An 18,680-nucleotide genomic window follows, 5' to 3' on the forward strand; every position below is an offset into this window, starting at 1 on the left:
CGGGAGGCTGAGGCAGGGGAATTGCTTGAACCCGGGAGGCAGAGGTTGCAGTGGGCCGAGATCACGGCACTGCACTCCAGCCTGGCCACAGAGCAAGACTCCATCTAAAAACAAACAAAAAAAAAGGATGAACATCCTGTCCCCTTGAGTCTTTACTCCTTCAGGCTAAAACCCAGATTTTACAACCCCTTGTGGAGCAAATGTGGCTTCCAGACCCCTCACCGTCCCAGGACTGTCATTTATTTCACTTTGTCATTTACTGCATATACTTCACTGTGTCAGTGTTTCCCCAGAAATGCAAGACCGCACACAGAAAACTCCAGACACTGTTGCCGACTACGGAGTCTCAACCTGAAATCATTGTTTACTACAACTCCTTTCTTTCCCACCTCAAAGTGATGAGCTCTTTCCTCCCCTCTTTCTGGACCTATAAAAATGATTTTTTTAGCTGGGTGCAATGGCTCATGCCTATAATCCCAGCACTTTGGGAGGCCGAGGTGGGAGGATCGCTTGAGTCCAGGAGTTCAAGACCAGCCTGGGCAACATTGTGAGAACACATCTCCACAAAACATTTTTTTTAGTTAGCCAGACATGGTGGCACACACCTGTGGTCCCAGCTACTTGGGAGGCTGAGGCAGGGGGATCGCTTGAGCCCAAGTGGTCAAGGCTGCAGGGAGCTGTGATCGCACCACTGCACTGCAGCCTGGGCAACACAGTAAGATCCTTTCTCCAAAACAAAAAAAGTGATTTTTTTCCCCCAGATACAGGACTTCATATTTAGTCTTAGTGACTTTCCTCTGAGTTTTTATGCATTATTCTTATATATTAGATATGGGATTTTTCCTTCTTGATTTTATTAGTTCAAATCCCTTCTTTAATTTTGTGAAATCTGCAAATTTGATCAGCATACCTCCTGAGTCTTCACTGAAGTCACCCTAAAAATGTTGACTAGGGCCGGGTGCAGTGGCTCACGCCTGTAATACCAGTACTTTGGGAGACCGAGGAGGGAGGATCACCTGAGGTCAGGAGTTTGAGACCAGCTTGGCCAACATAGTGAAACGCCGTCTCTACTAAAAAAACAAAAATTATCCGGGTGTGGTGGTGGGCACCTGTAGTCCCAGCTACTCGGGAGGCTGAGGCAGGAGAATCGCTTGAACCCAGGAGGCGGAGGTTGCAGTGAGCCAAGATTACACCACTACACTCCAGCCTGTGCGACAGAGTGAGACTCCATCTCAAAAATAAATAAATAAATAAATAAATGTTGACATGGGCTGGCAGCAGTGGCTCACACCTATAATCCCAACACTTTGGGAGGCTGAGGCAGGCAGATCACTTGAGGCCAGGAGTTCGAGACCAGCCTGGCAATATGGCAAAACCCCCATCTCTACTAAAAGGAAAATACAAAAATTAGCAGGGTGTGATGGCACATGTCTGTGGTCCCAGCTACTCAGGAGGCTGAGACATGGGAATTGTTTGAGCCTAGGAGGCAGAGGTTGCACTGAGCCAAGATTGTGCCACTGCACTCCAGCCTAGGTGACAGAGCAAGACTCTGTCTCAAAAAAAATTTTTTTAATAAAAAAATTAAAATGTTAGGCCGGGCACGGTGGCTCACGCCTGTAATCCCAGCACTTTGGGAGGCCGAGGCAGGCAGATCACAAGGTCAGGAGATCGAGACCATCCTGGCTAACACGATGAAACCCCATCTCTACTAAAAATACAAAAAGTTAGCCGGGCGTGGTGGCGGGTGCCTGTAGTCCCAGCTACTCGGGAGGCTGAGGCAGGAGAATGGCGTGAACCCGGGAGGCGGAGGTTGCAGTGAGCCGAGATCGCACCACCGCACTCCAGCCTGGGTGACAGAGTGAGAGTTCATCTCAAAAAAAAAAAAATTAAAATGTTGACTAAGATCAGCAGAGCTGTATAGTCTATCACTGTAGACCTTTCTGTATTTGTCATTATTCCACAACGTTATTCAGCCAACTAAGAATCTACCAAACTTTATTTTTATCTAGTCTACCTTGTCAACCAGAATATCATGAGAATTTGCCATGAACCTCTCCGAAATCTGCATACACATGCCTCTGCTCTAACAATCTAATGATGCTATCAAACAATTCAAATCAAATTACTACATATTTATGTAGAATATTCATAGTTACACCCTTGCAGTAGTCAAAAACTAGAAACAACCCAAATGCCCAGCAACAGTAGATTAAATAAATACTAAACAGCACTAAGAATAAACAATCTGTAATCCTAGCACGTTGGGAGGCCAAGGCGGGCAGATCACAAAGTCAGGAGTTCGAGATCAGCCTGGCCAACACAGTGAAACCCCATCTCTACTAAAAATACAAAAAATTAGCTGGGCGTGGTGGTGGGCACCTGTAATCCCAGCTACTCAGGAGGCTGAGGCAGGAGAATTGCTTGAACCCAGGAGGTGGAGGTTGCAGTGAGCCAAGATCCTACCACTGCACTCCAGCCCGGGCGACAGAGTGAGACTCTGTCTGAAAAAAAAAAAAAAAAATGAACAATCTACAACTACAGGCAAAAATACAGAAGAATCTCAAACATAATAAGCAAGACAGATGCAAAAGTGTACATATAGATTATATCCATTTACATAAAATCAGGGAAAACTAATCAATGCTACTAGAAGTCAGAATAGTGATTTCCCTTTGTGTGGGGTGGAGAGGCAGGGACTGGGAAGAGCATAGGAAGGGTTCAAGGGTGCTAGTTACACATGTGCTCAACTAGTGACAATTCATTAAGCCATAAACTTATGAGATTGCACTGTTCCTTCTGTATATTATATTTGAATAAAAAAATTAAAATTGAACCAAAAAGTGAGGTTAGCAGAGTATGGCTTGTTCTTAGTGAATTCATACAGGTTACTAATGATTTCCCACCCTTCTGCTCGTACTTCACTAACCAGGTTTAACTTACAAGCCTAGAATTTGGGCAAGAATCCACCTTAAGTTATCACTTCAGAGTGCTGCTCATCCATCTCCGGTGGAAAGCTGGGCTATCACTTGTGGTAGGTAGACTAATGGCCCCCCGAAGATGTCCACCCCCTAATCCCTGGAACCTGTGAACCATGTTATATTGCATGGCAAGGGAGAATTAAAGTTGCAGATAGAGGCCAGGTGCAGTGGCTCATGCCTGTAATCCCAGCACTTTAGGAGGCCAAGGTGGGCAGATCACCTGAGGTCAGGAATTCTAACCAACATGAGTCAGCCTAACCAACATGGTGAAACCTCGTCTCTACTAAAAATACAAAAAATAGCTGGGTGTGGTGGTGGGTGCCTATAATCCCAGCTACTCAGGAGGCTGAGGCAGGAGAATTGCTTGAACCCAGGAGGCGGAGGTTGCAGTGAGCCAAGATCACACCACTGCACTTCAGCCTGGGCAACAGAGCAAGACTCTGGCTCAAAAAAAAAAAAAAGAAAAAAGTTGCAGACAGAATGAAGATTGCTAATCAAGTGACAAAACAGGGAAATCATTCTGTATTATCTGGGTGGGCCCAATGTAATCACAAAAGTTCTTAAAGATGAAAGAGGGAGGCAGAAAGGTCAATGTCAGAGTAGTACAATATGAGAAAGACTCTCCCAGTTACTGCTGACTTTGAAAATGGAAGGGTCCATGAGACTCTAGAAGCTGGGAAAGGCAAGAAGATGGATTCTCTCCTTAAGCCTCCAGAAAGAAACACAGTGCTACTTCATATTAGCCCAGTGAGACCCATTTCAGACTTCTGACCTCCAGAATTATGAGATGATAAATTTGTATTGTTTTCAGCCACTCAATTGGTGGTAACTTGTTAGAGAAGCAATAGAAAACTCATATATTGGCTGGGCACAGTGGCTCGCTCCTGTAATTCCAGCACTTTGGGAGGCCAGAGGGGGCTGATCCCTTGAGCTCAGGAGTTTGAAACCAGCCTGGGCAACATAGAGAAACCCTGATTCTACAAAAAATACAAAAATTAGCTGGGCCTGGTGGCGTGCACCTGTAGTCTCGACTACTCAAGAGGCTAAGGTGGGAGAATTGCTTGAGCCTGGGGAGGTCAAGGCTGCAGTGATCCTTGATTGCACCACTGCATTCCAGCCTGGGTGACAGAGCAAGACTGTCTCAAAAAAAAAAAAAAAAAAAAAAAACCTAACTGCAGGCAGAAAACTGGAAGCAGCACTGGGTGGTACTATTCATTACATTTGTTGAAAAATGGAGAAAGGGGAAGTGAAACCCTTGACAGCTCACTGGATCTTGGTGTACTGAAATTTCCCTCTCATTGCAATCAAAAGAATCTAAATGTGACCTTATGCAAAGAAGGCAGGCATCCCTTATGATAGCAGATCCTCAAACAAGTATGTACCTCTCTCTTTAATGTACTACATGAATCCCAGCTCTTCTAGCAAATCATCATTTTTGAACAAAGTATACTCTTTCATTATCATATTCTAATCAAATATCGCTGATGGCTATGAAATTGTTTCCTCCTTTCAGTAAAAGGTCAAATACGGGCCGGGCACAGTGGCTCATGCCTGTAATCCCAGCACTTTGGGAGGCGGAGGCAGACGAATCACGAGTTCAAGAGATTGAGACCATCCTGGCCAACAGGGTGAAACCCCATCTCTACTAAAAATACAAAAATTAGCTGGGTGTGGTGGTGTGTGCCTGTAGTCCCAGCTACTCGGGAGGCTGAGGCAGGAGAATCACTTGAACCCAGGAGGCGGAGGTTGCAGTGAGCTAAGATCGCACCATTGCACTCCAGCCTGGTGACAGAGCGAGACTCCGTCTCACAAAAAAAAAAAAAAAAAAAAAAGGTCAAATACGTTTATTAGCCTTACTTGTAATATTTGTAGATAAGAGTTCAAAAGTATCATTTCTGGTCTTCCATCCCATTTTCTCCAAATGCGTTACTGAGCAACTCCTCTCTGCCTTTATTCTCTGCTATGTAGTCTCCAAAATACCCAGATTTATACTTTTATCTAGGCATTTTTCTCCTTGCCTCTAAAATTTCCATTCTAAAGCCTTATTATACACATCTCTCCCAATCCCTATAAACCTCCTCTATCCCTTACCAGGAGTTTATCTTTCTGGTATCTTAGAATCTTAGAATTTACGGTCAGGAACTCTGTTCTGTGTTCTTTTTTCTTTCACATACACAGCCTTCAGTTGACAAAGAGACGAAAATTCCACCTGCCACTCAGTTTGCTACTTTAAACTTCACGTCACCAGTGAGACATCTCAGCTATCTTCTGACTGGTGACATCATTCATCCCACAGCAATCAGCAGAAGGATAGCAGTCCCTAGGCTTAATTGGTGTGAGCAAGCTCTTGGTCACATGTTGCTCAGAAAAACTGCACATTTCTAGGTTAGGCTGGGTCTGTGTATAGTCAGATGCACACTATTCCTGGGGGAAGGCCAAACCCCACAACTGGCATACTCAGGCCTGCTAATACCCTGGTGTCTCCAAAATACTCTACCACTGCTGTTTCCTCAGAAGGTCCAGATATAAGCTCTCAGGAAACGCCTCATATCTGTTACCTAAACCCAGAGATTTCAAGTCTCTTCTTCCTTTTCTTTGCTGCATCCCCATTTGTTTTGTCTAATGTTGGTTTGGGAAACTCTCTACACCTTTTTTTTCTTTTTTTAATTGAGATGGAGTCTCGCTCTGTCGCCCAGGCTGGAGTGCAGTGGCGCCATCTCGGCTCACTGCAAGCTCCGCCTCCTGGGTTCACGCCATGCTCCTGCCTCAGCCTCCCGAGTAGCTGGGACTACAGGCGCCCGCCACCACGTTCGGCTAATTTTTTTGTACTTTTAGTACAGACGGGGTTTCACCATGTTAGCCAGGATGGTCTCAATCTCCTGACTTGGTGATCCACCCGCCTTGGCCTCCCAAAGTGCTGGGATTACAGGCTTGAGCCACCGCGCCCGGCCTGGAAACTCTCTACACCTTGAAATCACATTCTCACCCTGGCTTCTTTGATACATTATTTCTTCCACTCTCCCTAGGTGCTGTTATTTCTCTCAGATAGCAGATGGCCTTCAAATTACTTTACCTTTCAGACTACAGAAACATTTTACTCCAGGTGCAGTGGCTCATGCCTATAATCCCAGCACTTTGGAAGGCCAAGACGTGAGGATCACTTGAGGCCAGGAGTTGGAGACCAGCCTGGGCAACATAGCAAGACCCTTTCTCTACAAAAAAAAATTACAAATTAGCTGGACTTGGTGGTGCACACTGATGGTCCTAGCTACTTGGAAGGCTGAGGTGGGAAGGTCACTTGAGTGCAGGATTGAGCCCATAACCATGCTACTGCACACCAGCCTGGGCAACAAAGCAAGACTTCGTCTCAGAAAATAAAATAACATTTTTGGCCAGGCGTGGTGGTGGCTCACACCTGTAATCCCAGCACTTTGGGAAGCCGAAGTGGGCGGATCACCTGAGGTCAAGCGTTCATGACCAGCCTGACCAACATGGCAAAACCCCGTCTCTACTAAAAATACAAAAATTAGCCAGCCGTGGTGGCACACGCCTGTAATCCTAGCTACCTGGGAGTCTGAGAGAGAAGAATCATTTTGAACCCGGGAGGCGGAGGTTGCAGTGAGCCGAGATCGCGCCACTGCACTCCAGCCTGGATGATAGTGCGAGGCTCCGTCTCTAAGAAAGAGAGAGAGAGAGAGAGAGAGAGAGAGAGAGAGAGAGAGAGAGAGGAAGGAAAAGAAAAGAAAAGATCTTTTCTTTTTTTTTTAAAGACAGAGTCTCGCTCTGTCGCCCAGGCTGGAATGCAGTGGCGCCATCTCGGCGCACTGCAACCTCCGCCTTCCGGGTTCATGCCGTTCTCCTGCCTCAGCCTCCCAAGTAGCTGAGACTACAGGCGCCCGCCACCAAGCCCAGCTAATTTTTTGTATTCTTTAGTAGAGACGGGGTTTCACCGTGTTAGCCAGGATGGTCTCGATCTCCTGACCTCGTAATCCGCCCGCCTCGGCTTCCCAAAGTGCTGGGATTACAGGCGTAAGCCACCGCGCCCGGCCAATTAAAATAAAAATTTTAAAGAAACAACCAATTCACTTACTCAGGTGTCATGGGTGAGAGCCTCTGTAATTGCAAAATTTTGACTGAGACAGTGAAAGAGATCTAACTTAACTGACTCCATCTTGCTTCTAACCTCCAAGCTGTCTTTATTCATTCCCGGGCATAGGCTGAACTAACTTTGGGAGAAACTTAGTTTATAATTTAGACAAAGAGGATAACAGCCCTTTCCCAAAGCAGACCTCCTTCTTGCCTGGGGACTAGATTGCCTTTGTAGGACTAACATTAGCCACAAGATTAGAAATTATGGTTTAGGGCTGTGCACGGTGGCTCATGCCTGTAATCCCAGCACTTTGGGAGCCACAGGAGGGCAGATCACCTGAGGTCAGGAGTTCAAGACCAGCCTGGGCAACATGGTGAAAACCTGTCTCTACTAAAAATAAAAAATAAAATTAGCTGGGTGTGGTGGCGTGCACCTGTAACCCCAGCTACTAGGGAGGCTGAGGCAGGAGAATTACTTCAACCCGGGAGGTGGAGGTGGCAGTGAGCCAATATCACACCACTGCACTCCAGCCTGGGTGACAGAGCAAGACTCCATCTCGAAAAAAAAAAGAAATTATGGTTTAGGAGTCACGCAGCTGGAAGCTACAAGATTCTGACCTTCCCTAAACTGCTCCTAAGATCAGTGCTTGAGGTATTTTGCAGACCCTGCTCTTGGTGGATCAGCTGGCCCCACCCAGATCAATAAACTGGCTTAGCTGATCTTGTGGCCCCCACCCAGGAACTGACTGAGAGCAAGAAGACAGCTCTGATTCCCTGTGATTTCATCTCTAACTAATCAGCACTCCTGGCTCACTGGCTTCCCCTGACCCACCAAGTTATCCTTAAAAACTCTGCTCCCAGAATGTTCGGGGAGACTGATTTGAGTAATAATAAAACTCCGGTCTCCCGCACAGCCGGCTCTGTGTGAATTACTCATTATTGCAATATCCCTGTCTTGAAGAATTGGCTCTGTCTAGGCAATGGGCAAGGTGAACCCCTTGGGCAGTTACACCTCTGGCAAGAAGACACACCAAATGCAATCCCTGTGGGTCACTGGATCAGAGTCCTCCCGCTCTCCTTCCTGGAACTCAGTCAGCACTTTGGTCCCTGTGGCTCTGACCACTCTGAGGGAGCAAGCAGGCAGTTGTACCAGGAGGGTCTTATAGTAACAACCCCATGAGTCCCTTCTCCAAGCCGTGTAAATCCAATCCTTATTGGTTTGCTTAGCTAGGGGTCAGTTCAAGTCCTCAGGTACCAGATCTCAAGCCTGAGTGAGCATCAGTACCACCTGAGGAATTTGTCGACCCACAACTTCAGGGCCCCACACCCCAGAGGTTCTGATGCAGGAGACCTGAGACAGTTTCGCAGGCTAATCTGAGGACCTGCTTCTCTGGGTGTGTTTCCTTAGGTAATCACCTACAGAAATAACCACACACAGAGCAGCTGTATCAGAACAGTCGCAACCCTTTGCTAACTCAAGGCTCCTCTATCCTGGCTGCAAACTAGCATCACTCGACGAGCTTTAACAAAGTCCAGTGCTCAGGCCCCACCCAGACCAATGAAGTCAGAAATTCTGGGGTGGAACCCAGGCATCGGCGTGTTTTTAAAACTCCCCAGGTGACTCTGAAGCAAGGTGACAATTGAGAACGGCTTTTCCCACCTCTAGTGACACAAGACCCTCATCAATTCTCCTCAAAAGCAATTTTTCTGCTTCCTTAATTCTCGTTCTCCAAGTCAATTCTCATCTCATTCTTCTCCCCAGTGGTTCAGATTTATGTAGTCAGGGAGTGGGAGTGATGAGTATTGTTTTCTTTCTTTCTTTTTTTTTTTGAGACAGGGTCTCACTCTGTTGCCCATGCTGGAATGCAGTGGCACAATCTTGGCTCACTGCAGCTTGGACCCAATGGGCTTAAACAATCCTCCCACCTCAGCCACCTGAGTAGCTGGGACTACAGGCATGCACCACCATGCCCAATTAATTTTTTTTTTTTTTTTTTTTTTGTAGAGACCAAGTTCTCCAGACTGGTCTCCTGAGCTTAAGCCATCCTCCTACCTCAGTCTCCCAAAATGCTAGGATTACAGGTGTGAGCCACTGTGCCCAATCTGAGTATTGCTTGCTTGCTTGCTTGCTTGCTTGCTTGCTTGCTTGCTTGCTTTTCTTTTCTTTTTTAATTGAGACAGAGTCTCACTCTGTCGCCCAGGCTGGAGTGCAGTGGTGCAATCTCGGCTTACTGCAAGCTCCGCCTCCCGGGTTCACGCCATTCTCCTGCCTCAGCCTCCCGAGTAGCTGGGACTACAGGCGCCTGCCACCACACCCGGCTAATTTTTTGTATTTTTAGTAGAGACGGGTTTCACCATGTTAGCCAGGATGGTCTCAATCTCCTGACCTCGTGATCTGCCCGCCTCGGCCTCCCAAAGTGCTGGGATTACAGGCGTGAGCCACCGTGCCCAGCCTTGTTTTCTTAATTCTCCAGATGATTCCAATCCACAGCCAGAGTTAGGACCCACTGCTGCCCAGCATCTTCCGCAACCTCCTCTAGGCTACCTGCCCAGCTTCTTCTGAGGCAGAGAGAAAAAGAAAGGAACATGGAAACATAGAACATAGAAAGGAAGAGAGCAAGGATGAGCCCCCAAAGGGACTTGATGATCAAAGCAGCATAAAGGTCTACCCCTTCACTGCTGGTCAAGAGTTTGTCCCAAAGTTCACAACAAACCCACACTAGAACCCAAGGCTCTGATGAAAGCCTATTTCTTGAGGTGAATATGGGCCAGAAAAGGTAAGTTTCTTCACCTCCACCCTCAGATGGCTCTTGGGAAAAGCCCTCTGAAAAAGGCAACTAGCTTCCAAGTAGAAGGTTCAAAGGGCAAAAGTCAGTTGGGGGGCCCAGCATCTGACTGTTCCACCTCATTAGCCACAAGTACATGAGATCAGTCATTCTGGTACCAGGAGAAGCTGCACGAGGACACCTGGCCAAAGCTCTCAGACACACAGAGATCCAAAGTCCTTCACAGCCCACAGCGGCTCTGGCAGACTCAGGGTAAGCTGTCTGCCCCCTTCCCACAGCAACCCTCAGCCCCCACCAGCACCCTGAAAGGCAAAAGCACGAAATACCCTTCTCAGCCAAGTTGAACCTGGAATCGTATCTTCTGTTCATTCATCCAGCCAACATTTATTGAAGAACCCACTACATGCAATTCACTGTGGCCACGTGTGTATGACACGAAGAATCTTTGCCTGATCCCTGAAGAACAGTACTCTGTAAACAAAGAGCCCTGAACTGCCAGGTACTGCTGACTCACTGGTACAGGGGACATACTGAAGACATAGATGGTAAAAATGTCCTGGTAGTGTCCTGAATGGCAAAACAACTAGGTCTCAGTGTGGGCAAGTGTAGGTAAGGCAAGAACAGTCATGTCCACCTGTGAACAGTGGGCCAAAACACCTTGGCTCTGAGGAAAGGACAGTCGGGTGGAGCTGGACTTCTGGACACCTATCCTCTTGCTGAGAGGAAAGTTCCACCTCTCTCGCAAAACAGAAAGAAAAGGCTCAGCCCTCCTTTCTGATCCCTGAGCTATTGTGAAGTAAAATGTAAACTGCTTTTAAGTCATCCAAAGACAGCATGCGGAAGGTAAAGCTTTTAGAAATCAATAAGATGCATATGATATGAATATAACTTGCAGTAATAGATACTATTTTTAACTGACAACTGTGTGCCAGGTCACTATGTACTTACACCTATCTTCTAATTTAATCTGACAAAGAGTAAGTTTTATTATCTTTATTTTATACTTGAGAAAACTGAGGTCAGGCAGTGACTAGCTCCAAAGCCTATATCCATTCCACCACACCACATACCTCCCTAACTGTATGCAAGAATGTGAGACGGGGAGTGGGATTATCTCCCCCTGTGGTAATGGAGATGCCTAGAACTTCAGAGCACTGGGGCAGTCCATGAATTTCTCCAAGAAGTCAGAATAAGCAGCTTCAGGAGGTGCCATCTGCACACCTCTCTGTTTGGGAAAAGCAACCATTTCTACTACCCTAGACAGGACAGTGAGGCTCCTTCAAAACTCAGAATTCCTTCACTCACTCACTCATTCATTCATTCATTAAGCTTATATTGAGTACCCACTGTGTTCCAGGCCCTGTGCAGGCTCTGAGATTAAGATCCAGTCTCCAGCCTTCACTCAAAAGTGGACATTGACAATTACAAGAATCAGGTGCTATGAAAGTCACTGAGTGGCAACCTATCCACCCACACGTCACTGGAGGAGTGAATGGGGTGCAGGCAAGCACCAGGATCACTGTTATCTGGACTGAGTGCATGGAGGCTGGTGCTGGGGTGGGGGAGGGGAAGCAATATTCCTGACAGAGAGGGCAAAATGTTATTACCCTGACAATGAAATCAGCAATGAATGAAGTCAACCACCCGTATAAAAAAACCTACTTAAGCAATAACCAGTAAATGATTTCAAGGTCTATTAGTAATACCAGACTATCTAGGGCTGTAGTTCAACAGCTCTAAAGGTAGACTATGCCTGCCAAAAGACTGCAAACAACTGGCAGGAGCAGAGACTGTTTGCTCTTTGGAAACTGTCATGGTTTGAATAGAAAAAGATGAAAATATGGTAGAAATATAGATCACATTTCTATGAGGTAGGGACCCCATTTTATAGAAGAGAGAACTGAGGGCTGGGCACGGTGGCTCATGCCTGTAATCCCAGCAATTTGAGAGGCCGAGGCAGGTAGATCACCTGAGGTCAGGAGTTTCAGACTAGCCTGGCCAACATGGTAAAACCCCATCTCTACTAAAAATACAAAAAATTAGCCGGGCATAGTGGTGGGCACCTGTAATCCCAGCTACTCGGGAGGCTGAGGCAGGAGAATCACTTGAACCCAGGAGGCGGAGGTTGCAGTAAACTGAGATTACGCCATTGCACTCCAGACTGGGCAACAAGAGTGAAACTCCGTCAAAAAAAAAATAGAAGAAGAAGGAGAAGGAGGAAAAGGAGAAGGAAAAGGAGAACAAGAGGAAACTGAGGCTAATAAATTTGACCTAGGATTGATTGAATCCTGCCTGATTCCACGCTGTTCACCACCATGCACCAGTGCCTCCCAACGGGATAAGGGTATCCCCTACACTGTTCAAGAAAAAGAAGTCTGACTCAGGGCACCCAATCATTACAGCCATGGAGAAGGCATCATTGTAGGGTAGAGATATTTCATCCAACTTTTCCAGAAACATACCTCAACCAACCTAAGGCAGGCTTAACTCTTTTTCATAAAATCATCCCTCAACCTTGGTCCTTTCCTCTAACAATCACCCTCCATGCTTTCAGAATCATTCATCTGAAGAGCATGTCTACATTCCTTCCCATTCCTGGGTCTCTACAATGCAGGCTGAGATGTTGCAACTCCTTCCTCTTTCACCCTGCAAAAGTTTTCCTTTGACCCTCTGAGTTGCCAATTCCAAATGACATTTTATTCCTTATTTTAAACCTAACAGCTCCTCCAGAAAGGCTATTTTTGAATGTAAACCTGCCACCTCTGGTATGCTGCCCTTGCTGTGTGCTCTCACCTCCCCACATTAACTACACTGCATTAGAACAGTGTACGTATGTCTCTCCCACCCACGAGAGCTGTGTGAGGGCAGAGAGTGGATAACAGTTATCCTTGTACCCATGGGCATAGTCCTGAACTAGACACACAGTAACACTTAATACATTTTGCTGGGTGAATAAATGATATTTCTGAAACCTGATTTCACCCTCATTGCCCTGAAATTTCATTGCCTTAGGAGAAAGCCCACATGAAAAGCCACCAGTGACCTTCATATCAATAAATCCAATCAACTGTACTCAATCTTTACCTAGCTTGACCTGTTAGCAGATTGGACACAGGTAGTCATTCATTCCTTCTCAATTCACTCCCTTCCACTCACCATCTTCCAGGTTTCCACCTATCTCTCTAGATGCTCCTTCTCCATCTTTTCACAAAATACCTATCCCTCAAATGTGGGTATTCCTCAGAATGCTTCTAAGCCCTTTTGTCCTCCCTTTCTACATCTTGTCCCAAGGTCATCTCATCTGTTCCTGTGGTTTCTTTTTCTTTTTTTTTTTTTTCTTTCTTTTTTTTTTTGAGACAGAATCTTGCTCTGTCACCCAAGATGGAGTGCAGTGGAGCTATCTCGGCTCACTGCAACCTCTGCCTCCAGGGTTCAAGCAGTTCTCCTGCCTCAGCCTCCAGAGTAGCTGGGACTACAGGTGCACACCACCATGCCCGGCTAGTTTTTGTATTTTTAGTAGAGACAGGGTTTCGCCATGTTGGCCAGGCTGGTCTCGAACTCCTGGCCTCAAGTGATCAGCCCACCTCAGCCTCCCAAAGTTTTGGGATTACAGGTGTGAGCCACTGCCCTGGCCTGTTCCTATGGTTTCAATAACCATATATACAATGATGACTCCCAAAAGTATATCACCAGCCCAACTGTCATGATTCTAGATATATATGAATATTCAACCACCTACTGGACATCACCAGGCACATCAAACTCAACATGTCCAAAACTGATTCCATCAATTTCTCCCAAACCTACTGCACCTTCAGTGTTCCCCATACAAGTAACTGGCATCACCATCCACCCATTTATGCAAGCCAAAGACCTGGGCATGTTATTGTCATCAACAACTTCCACTCATATCTACTCATAGTCCAAGTCTTAAGTCTCCCTGTCCCCAAAACATGACTCTAGTCCAAGCCACCATCACTTCTCACTAGGATCATAGCAGCAGCTTCCCACCTGTCTCCCAGCTTTCAATCCTACATAGAAAAACTAATCTTTCTTAAACTCACAAATTCTAAAATCTAAATCACAAATGCCACTCTTCTGCTTTCAAAGGCCTTAAGAGTTTTTTCATTGCCTTAGAAGACAGCCCACCAAACTCCTTAACATAGTTGGTGCAATAGATTGCAGTTTTCCAATATGCCTCAATGTCTCCCATCCCATATTCCTTTCTTACAATGTGACTTTGACACTCTACCCATCAAGAGGCAGGGTCTGTACCCCTCTTCTTGAAACTGGATGGTCTTCTGTGAATGCCTCTACCTATAGAGTATGACAGAATTGACACCATGCAACTTCAGAGACTAGGTCATAAAAGGCAATGCAACTTCCACTTTGGGTGCTACAGCACTCATTCTGGACGCTTTCAGCTGCCTGCATAAGCTGTCTGACTGCCCACGAGTCACCACGCTGTGAGAAAGCTCAACACAGTCCATACGGAAAGACCACATGGAAAGACTCTGACACAATTTGATAAAGAAGGCCAGGTGCGGTGGCTCACACCCGTAATCCTAACACTTTGTTTGGGAGGCCGAGGCGGGTAGATCACCTGAGGTCAGGAGTTCAAGACTAACCTGGCCAACACGGTGAAACCCCGTCTCTACTAAAAATATAAAAATTAGCCGGGCGTGGTGGGGCACGCCTGTAATCCCAGCTACTCAGGAGGCTGAGGAAGGAGAATTGCTTGAATCTGAGAGGTGGAGGTTGCAGTGAGCCGAGATCACGCCACTGCACTCCAGCCTGCACAACCGGAGCAAGACTCCACCTCAAAAAAAGAAAAAAAAGAAGCCCAGATTGTCTGCAACTTCCTCAGCCACCGTTTTTCCAGCTCCTGTCACCATCTGACTGCAACCACATGAGGGACCCTGACCTAGAACTGTCCCACTAAGCCCTTCCCAAATTTCTAAGCCACAGAAATCATAAATAAAATGACTATTGTTTTAAGACACTACGTTTTAGACTATTTGTTATAGCACAATAATAACTAGCACAGCTTATAAAGCTTTGAACAACCTATGCCTTGACTCTATTTACCTCTGCAAGCCAACTCTCAACCTTTTCTTCCTGAAATTCAACACTGCAGCCCACCCTGAACTCCTTTCAGTGCCTGAAAGGAGCACTTCTTGCGTTTAGGTTTTCATACATTCTGTTCTTCCTGCTTGGAATACTCCTCTTCTACTCTTGATTAATTCTTCTTCGCCATTCAGGTATCAGCTCAAACTTCTGCAGGAATGGTTTCTAAATGCCTAGGTTAGGACTGGTCTCCTCCTGTGCCTTGTTCTACCTTGCAAATCACAACACCATCACAATCCATTAAAACCCTGTATCGGAGGCCAGGCACGGTGGCTCACGCCTGTAATCCCAGCACTTTGGGAGGCCAAGGCAGGCGGATCATGAGGTCAAGAGATCAAGACCATCCTGGCCAACATGGTGAAACCCCGTCTAAAAAATACAAAAATTAGCTGAGCATGGTGGTGCGTGCCTGTAGTCCCAGCTACTCAGGAGGAGACAGGAGAATCTCTTGAACCTGGGAAGCAGAGGTTGCAGTGAGCTGAGATCGCGCCACTGCACTCCAGCCTGGTGACAGAGCGAGACTCCGTCTCAAAAAAACAAAACAAAACAAAAATCCCTGTATCGGGTTGCCCATCCTGACCCCGGCATGCACCCATGCATGCAGTCACACACACCCACGCACACACATAAAGTGATCCAAAAAGACAGTGACAGTGCAGGGAACGTGGCAACCTCTTCGCAAATACTTGTTGAATGTTTAATCTCCAACCCTATCTCTTTCCTAAATTCCAAAGGGCATATCTGCCTACTATGCTAAAAATAAATTCCAAATTCAACATGCCCCCATCCTCCTCCTCCTCACAGTAAATGATATCACTGCCTAAAAATTGTCTAAACCAGAAAGTTCATCTCTTCATTCAAAGACTATTTATTGAGGGCCGGGCACGATAGGTGGCTCACGCCTGCAATCCCAGCACTTTGGGAGGCCGAGGCAGGCAGATCACTTGAGTTCAGGAGTTCAAGACCAGCCTGGCCAACATGGTGAAACCCCATCTGTACTAAAAATACAAAAATTAGCCGGGCGGGGTGACATGCACCTGTAGTCCCAGCTACTCAGGACACTGAGGCAGGAGAATCCCTTGAAGGCAGAATCCCGGGAGGCAGAGGTTGCAGAGAGCCAAGATCCTGCTACTGTACTCCAGCCTGGGCGACAGAGCAAGACTCTGTCTCAAAACAACAACAACAACAACCAAAAAAAAAAAAAAGAATATTTATCAAGCTTCTCTGTTTCCTTGCTGGGGATACAGTGGATCATAGATAGGCACAGCTCTTCTGGCACAAAACTTACAAGTTAGTAGATATTTTCCTTGACACTTCCCTCTCCCTTATACTTGACATCTTAATAGGTCTCATCGGTTGTATTGATTATACCTTCTAAATTGCGTTCAGATCTATCCTTCCTTGTCCATCCCAACTGCCATCACCGTAGTTCAGGTTTTTGTTATTTCCTGCCTGGATTGCTACAAGAGCTTCCTAATAGTGTCTCTGCCTCCAGCCTTGTCCCCTAAGTTCCACCCCAGCTATATCACTCCCCTGTTTAAAGTCCTTTAATGGCTCCTCATATGCTTTGAATAAATTCTAAACCCCTACAAAGATATACCTTGTGTTCTAGCCCCTTGCCCATCTTGGTCCCCTCATATCCCACAATCCCCCATGCACCCCCACACCCCATACATTTTTTTCATCTTGTGCCTTTACATTGGCTTTCCCTGTGCCTAAAACGTCCTGCCCCCTTCTTCATTCAACATATAATTATTGAGCACCTAGCAGATACCAGGCACTGTTCTATGTGCTGGTGATTCAGCAGTGAGTAAAACAAAGTCCTTATTCACATATGTTTATATTCTAGAGGGAAAGAGAGACAAGTAAATGATGTGTTGAACACTGTTATAAAGAAAAAGAGCCCAGGCACGGTGGCTCACGCCTGTAATCCCAGCACCTTGGGAGACCAAGGCGGGCAGATCGTCTGAGGTCAGGAGTTTGAGACCAGCCTGACTAACATGGTGAAACCCTGTCTCTGCTAAAAATACCAAAATTAGCCAGGCATAGTGGCAGGTGCCTGTAATCCCATCTACACAGGAGGCTGAGGAAGGAGAATCGCTTGAACCCAGGAGGCGGAGGTTGCAGTGAGCCGAGATCGTGCCATTGCACCCCAGGCTGGGCGACAGAGCGAGACACCATCTCAAAGAAAAAGAAAAAGAAAACAGGATGGGGAACTGAGAGTGACCATTTTAGATAGGATAGGTCTCTAGTAAGGTACTATTTTTGCAAAGAGGTGAATGGAGTAAGGGAATAAGCTCTGCAGGCATCTGGAGACGTGCCTTCCTTGCAGAAGAAACAAATACAAAATCCCTGAGACATGTATGTGCCAGGAAAATGCAGGAGAGGTAAGAAGGCCAGTGTAGCTGGAGCAGACAGTGACGGCAAGAAGTCCAAGGTGAATCAAAGAAGTCAGGTGGAGTAGGGCCACATAGGCCACGGTAGAAATGTGGGTGCTTCAGCCCAGCCTGACTCCTTTCATCCTTCAGTGCTGATGCAGACATCATCCCCTGAACAAGCCACTCTCCACCCCTGCAAGCACCTGCCACATATACATGTTTAAGTGACTATGTTTACCTCGCTTCCCCACCACACTGTGCGATCCCTACAGGCAGGGGCTCCACCTTTCAGCTCCATGCTTTATAGAGCCCAACATGTTCAGAAAAAATTTCTCAAATTATTCAAACTTTCTTCTTTTGTTCCAATTCCATACCCTGCAAGCAACTTCCTGATTACTAGATTGGTTTCCCAGTTACTAGGGTATTAGGGAGGGGATGCCTTGATAGTGAACACACACCTTCTGGTCATTAGAAATTACTCATGTGGGAAAGGATTCCATATTTAATAAATGGTGCTGTGAGAACTGCCTAGCTATATGCAGAAAATTGAAACTGGACCCCTTCCTTATATCTTACACAAAAATTAACTCACGATGGATTCAAGACTTAAATGTAAAACCCAAAACTATAAAAACCCTAGAAAAAAATCTAGGGTTTTATAGCAATACCATTCAGGACATAGGCACGGGCAAAGATTTCATGGCAAAAATACCAAAAGCAATTGCCACAAAAGCAAAAATTGACAAATGGGATCTTATTAAACTAAAGAGCTTCTGCACAGCAAAATAAATTATCATCAGAGGGAAGAGACAACCTCTACAGAATGGGAGAAAATTTTTGCAATCTATCCATCTGAAAAAGGTCTAATAACCAGAGTCTACAAGGAATTTAAACAAATTTACAAGAAAGAAAGAAACAATCCCATTAAAAAGTGAGAAAAGGACATGAACAAACACTTCTCAAAAGAGGACATTCATGCGGCCAACAAACATGAAAAAAAGCTCAACAGCACTGATCATTAGAGAAAGGCAAATCAAAACCACAATGAGAAATCATCTCACGTCAGTCAGAATGGCAATAATTAAAAAGTCAAGAAACAGCCAGGCATGGTGGTTCACATCTGTAATCCCAGCACTTTGGGAGGCTGAGGCAGGTGGATCACCTGAGGTCAGTAGTTCAAGACCAGCCTGACCAACATGGAAAAACCCCGTCTCTAACAATACAAAATTAGCCAAATACAAAATTAGCTGGGCATGGGGGTGTGTACGCCTGTTATCCCAGCTACTCAGGAGGCTAAGGCAGGAGAATTCCTTGAACTTGGG

The 18,680-nt window shown here is 46.1% G+C and overlaps 1 protein-coding gene across 25 annotated transcripts in view; it reads right to left on the reverse strand.

Annotated features, from left to right (window-relative positions):
- Positions 1 to 18,680, reverse strand: part of SLC7A7 (solute carrier family 7 member 7) — a 57,298-nt gene that overhangs the window by 12,979 nt on the left and 25,639 nt on the right. The window lies entirely within an intron of this gene.

The sequence above is a fragment of the Pan troglodytes genome, chromosome 15, assembly GCF_028858775.2.
Source record: "Pan troglodytes isolate AG18354 chromosome 15, NHGRI_mPanTro3-v2.0_pri, whole genome shotgun sequence".
Lineage (NCBI taxonomy): Eukaryota > Metazoa > Chordata > Mammalia > Primates > Hominidae > Pan > Pan troglodytes.